The sequence below is a fragment of the Nicotiana tabacum genome, chromosome 8 (assembly GCF_000715075.1).
Source record: "Nicotiana tabacum cultivar K326 chromosome 8, ASM71507v2, whole genome shotgun sequence".
NCBI lineage: Eukaryota > Viridiplantae > Streptophyta > Magnoliopsida > Solanales > Solanaceae > Nicotiana > Nicotiana tabacum.
The window spans coordinates 178,957,487-178,963,486 of NC_134087.1; positions in this window are offsets into that span (position 1 = coordinate 178,957,487).

Sequence of the window (6,000 nt, forward strand, 5' to 3'; positions counted from 1 at the left end):
AAGAAGAAGCAGAAGGGTGGGGTGGAGACGAGGGTCTCTTCTCTAAAAACGGCGCAGCCTTTTGTCCCCTAGGTCTTTAGGAATTTCCTTTTTTGTTTTTGTCTCCCCTCCTTCTGTCCGTTTTTTTCTCATGCTTTTATATATTGTTATAAGTTGGTGAGAAAGTTAGTGTGTGGTCCCTCCTTAAAAAGAAAATGCCAAAAATTAAAATTGTGACCAAAATGAATCATTTCTGTTATGGATGAAAGGAGTACACTTAATTTTGAGAGGATAAGGAGGAAAATCAATTTAGGAGGTGGGACCCATTGTATAATAAGAAATTAAGGACAAAATATACGGGGGCCACATAAGGGATCTAATTCTCTTTCCACCTTCTTTTCTTTCTTCTTTGATTTTTCTTTTGCTTTTTTCACGTTTTTCCCTTTTATTGTGTTTTTGGTTGCTTTTCTTTTCTTTCTTTATTTTTAGTTAATAAAATAAAATACTACTCCTACTTGATAAATATAGAAAGATAAAAAATGCTAACTATCCAAAATTTATTTATTAAAATCTAACTTGAAATGGATAGAGTAGACCTTTTAAAAAAATATTTTTGGAAGCTTTTTCTTTCTTTTGAGAATAAGAAAACAATTAATATGTAAAATTGTGACTATTTTTTGTTGTTTTCAATTTATCTAAAATAAACCTATAAAAAGGTAAAATAAAATTAAAATATTAAGATTAAACTTTAAAAATATTTACATACTATAATGTGATAAAAAATTCAAATATAGTCAAAAATTAGTTGCTCACAACTATAACATTCCTAACTTATCGACTTTTGACGAAACTTATTTTTTTCAATTGGTTTAGCTTCTAAGCCTTCTAACCCTCTTGGTTCTTGAATTCCATTATCTTAAATATTTGTAACCTTCAAGTTAACATGATTAACTTACTTTATGTACTTTCAAAGATGATCTCATTTCATAGCTTACGTCAATTGACTTACGACTTACTCTCACGTACGAAACTATAGGGTTTAACATAATTCCCCCTTTGGAACATTCATCCTTGAATGTTGACTGACGCGCTTATCAATCTCATAACCTATAGCTCTTACGAATAATTTAGTAATGTCTTTGACGTCTAGGCAACCATTCTGTGAACAAATCCAAAGTCCAGGGCATTCCCCCCTTAGGCCTCTTTCTTGTACTACGACCTGTAGTCGAAATTCTTCCAATCTCGTTACTGTTTCTACCTCTGTCATGCAGCTTGTACGACTCTATCCCTGTATGTGCGCCTATGCGAGTCTTCTCTCCTTTTTTCTCCAGCTATTATCCAATCTCTAAGCCTTACTTTGTCAACATATACAGAACTATGATAAGTTGTCCCTCTAGGCAGCTATGTGTACTGAAGTCCTTCACTTGGTACTTTATCAAACTTACGACTATTTCTATATCTTGTTTCATAGCCTTGGTTATCTATCCTTATGAATTTACTACATCTAGGTAGGGCATACTAGACCATAACACCTACCTCAATTTATTATTACCGAGGTTTGCTACCCAACTCCAGGTTACTGTCTCGCTGCTTTTCTTATATGTATAAATCTAAGTTCTTTAGTTCTTCCTCATTATTGTTCGTCTTAAGAATGACAACCTAATCTTATCTCATACATTGGAACGTTTATCTGGCTATTGTTGATTCACCTTATGATGATCTATAATCTACCACTGATAACTTGAAACCTCTTACGTAATACATTATCTTAGGGCTCACGTCTCATTGGGGAACATATGAAGTTATTTGCCTGATCCACCTAAGGACAAATACAATACTTCATTAACCGTATTTCATAGTATCCCAATATAGTTCATCTTATGGAGGTATTCTAATCTTATGCAATTTATGAAATCCATTTTTCTCTAAATCATTTCTCACCCGAAGGCCTAAATGTCATTCACTTATCATTTATCACAATTACACCCTTATTCCACTACCAGTATAACATTCCCTCTTTTCCAAATGCTCATAGTCTTAAACTCCTCTAAGTTTATTCAGGTTATACATGGCCTTCTATAACTTACGGGAACCATTAGCTCTCTTGTTTTGATGGGCTTAATTCTAAGGCCTTACCTATTCTCGTCACCTTCTAATTCATATTTTCTTATCTAAATATTTTTGTTCTACCATACTTTAGCTTATGACCTACACATATCTATTTATACTACTCAAAACTTTCCTTTAACTTGCTATCACCATAGATTTCCTTATATTACTCTGGAAGCTTAAGCGAGACATCACGCTGTCTCTAACTCTTCTTTACTCTCTTAACTAGACCTCTCGATACCTGGAAACAATAGGGTAGAAGATATGCTACTGACGAAACAAGTATCATTTTTGGATACTGAATCACAATGCTTCTAGCACTCTATGTGAAGTATGGACTATACACAACCTTCTGCACTTGAGTATCTCCGACATTCTTCACTTTTACCTTACTTACCATTAAATCTCATAACATATCTCTGTCTATTTCATAACCTCGCTTCCACATAGGTAGAATTCACATCCACAAATTGAAGCTCTACTATAAACTTGCACTTCTAGTGCATACAAAATCCGGCAAGAGGTTCATACTAATTTCGTATGAGGTTGGTACTCTTCTAACTAGATTTATCGTAGAGCCATTATAGGATATGTCTATTGTACTATCTCTTTTGCACCTTTGATATTTAGAGTGATTCTACAATATTCTGAATCACGATTTCTATACTCATCGGGATCTAATAATCAGACTCCTAATTCACTTAGCTGATATATTTTAAGCAATCCACTAGGCGATATGTCTAGGGCTAGTTTTATTTATATATGAAAAAATAAAAAACCGAATACATTGTCAGGAGGTCTTACGATATGAAAGTAATAAAATTTACTAATTACATTCCTTCTATTACCAATGTTAAGCAATGAACTTAACTTTGGTATCACAAAGTGTGTGCTAGAAAATTTAAACCAATGCTGCATCACAACTAGCCATTGATTGCCAAGATAAACCTTGTGAATATGCACATGTGTTTCTGATAGTGTGCTGAAGATGATAACCTCTTTTCCTTGGTGTTGTATTGTCCTTGTTTGTGTCCAAGTATCTAGAAGTTCCCTAATGACTGCTACATACCATCTGCAACTGAACCTGTGATCCATCTGCTACATTGTTGTTGTCCACATCTGTTTTCTCCTCTCTATTATGCCCTCATTGTTGATCAATCTACTGGTGATTCTTGATATGTTCCTTGCATGATTTCCTCCATACTGTGTCCATCTCCAATTTTGTATTGATATTTATGTCCAAATTAAACCATTATTGCCCGCTAAGTGCAGTCCAAAGTGCCAAGTTACAAGTCTTCTCCATATCTGCTCCATTGTGGTGTTTAGGAAACCACTTTCTTGACTGGTTCTTGTGTTTCCAGCGGAAGCTTTTGCCTTACATAATTCCTGTGTTATTGTAAACCTGTACTGCATTTGGAAGACGTTCCATAACATAGCCCTGTTACCCAGAAATCTTTGCCAAAACCTGCAACTAATATCCTGAAAACCAGCTTCTTTTACTATGCTGCTTTTGCCTTCTAAATCGTGTATTGCCATCAAGTGTCTTTTTGATGCCCTTGTATGAAGACAAAGCTGATATCTGGTATAGACCTGCCGCATTGAGATTTCAAGCCAACAAACCCTATTGCTGCCCTTACACATGCTGAACACCCAATGATGTATTAAGATCCTACTCATAGATCTCATGCTTGTGCATGCCCCTTTTCCTTCTTCAAGGGAATGAGCACATAGTGCTAATACCACCCATTGAAGTCGTAATAGGGGGCAAGGCATGAGTACACTAACATTTCCTGTAAAAAAGAAAACAAGGTTAGTGAAAATATTTGTCACTGTCATCTCCTCCTGACTATAGCAATTGTCCAGTTCCCTCACTAAAACCCCTGCCTTATTTATTTTTTTTCACAACTCCCCTCCTTGTTTTGTCTATCCTACTACCCTTATATTTGCCCATGAATCCCCCTTCAGCTTTCCTTTTCCAAATTTCCTCCATGTTACCATATAGCATGCAGCCAACTTCCTCCCAATACTCTTATTGCTGCATATTTCTGCATTTTTCTTCCTGTTCCTCCTTCTGCTCATGACTTCTTGTTTCTGCCTCTTGTAAACTCTGAACATCAAGAACTGCCTGACTCCCTGTATCCTTATACCACTCCCTCCATTCTCTTACTCCCCAGACTCTTTTTTGTTGCTGCTATACTTTGCCTGCAATTCCTGCTGCTGCTATATCAGCAGCCGTATTTCCTACCTGTGTTGAACAATGATATTGGCTCCTAAATTTTACCTCTTCTATGTTCCTACCAAATAGAATTACACCCAGCATTGCCTGACTCCTTATATCCATTGAGGCTACCTTACCATCCCCTATATACTTTACTCCAGATTGCCCATTTCGCTTAAACATTTTGGGACCAATATCTCCTATTGTTATTCTGATTTTCCAACCACACCAGATGCTAAAGCATAGTCTAAGTATCATTAAGTCCTGCTTGAAAAGTCTACCTATGTATGCCCTAGACTTCCTTTCAATGGGTTGCGTGCAAAACACTAATACCACCATCTGAATATCCATCAACAGGCAAGCCATAGGTGTAGTAACTTGACCTGAAGAAAAAAAAACCTTGTTAGATAAAACCATAATCACCATGTACTCTTCCCACATGATTTCTTTATGATGATCATAAATTGGCTCCATTACATCCTTCCTCCTTGCCTCCATGCACCTTAATTCTTTGCTACCTTTACTCTCAAGTATGGACATTGCAATTTATCCCCATTCAAGAGCCTCCTACCTTCTGTGTCTAGCTGATGGAACAAATAACATTCAATATACCCCTGATCAAGAGCATAATTTTCCAAATGATCCGCTAATTTGTTCCCCTCTCGAAATAAATGTGTTATTCTGCCATTGGATATGCTCAACATATGCCTTATCTCCATCACTTCTTCCTCAATAATCCAAGGTGGCTTCCAGTCCTCTTCAATCACCCTCTTGAACAACATTGAGTCTGTTTGCACCCAAGTATTTGATATGCCATCAGCCAAACTATGTTTCATTTCCTCCAGTATAACCTTAGCTTCTGCCTGTGTATTTGTCACCTCTTGAATCTCCTTACCACACGCATATAGCAAATCTCCTTGCTCATTCCTCAAGCAAAAACCAATTTAATTCCTTCCCGGGTTACCCCTCGATGCCCAATTAGTGTTTATTTTTGTCCAACCTTGCATTGGAAATTCCCATAACACCTTATTGAACTTCAGCTTGGGAGTATAGTTCTCCATCATTTTCAGTATGTCTGGCCACCTATATGGTACCTTAGCTTTCCCAGGTTTTCTTACCTTGATAAGTGGCTGAATAGTCATGCATACCTGATACACCACCCTATTAGTAGACACTGGCTCCCCATGTTTATTGCTATTCCTCATTTTCCACAACTCCCACACAATGATACTAGGCAGTGCTAGAAATATTGGCTTCAGTCTAGGAATCACCTTCAAGGTCCAACATTTCACTATAGCCTGTTGTAAACTCAATCCTTCCAAAGACAATCCAGCATAAGAAAAGAAGTAAGTCCACACTCTTGAAGCAGTGTATGAATGATAGAACACGTGGCTTACTGTCTCTTCATTAGGAGATACACAACACCAGCATTTTGATGGCATAAAGTAACCCATCCTTCTTATTAAATCATCTAATGGTAATTTCCCTTTCCAAAGCTTCCACATAAAGAAGGAAATTTTAAAAGGCAATCCTTTCACCCACATGTTAGTGCAAGATATAGCTGGATCCTTTCTTCTTCGCAAATACTCCCATGCAGACTTGACTGTGAATTGACCTCTAGTGTCTAACCTCCACATAGGTTTGTCCAGTTCTTCTGAATAAGCTGGGCATGGTATACTATCCAGAATATGAGA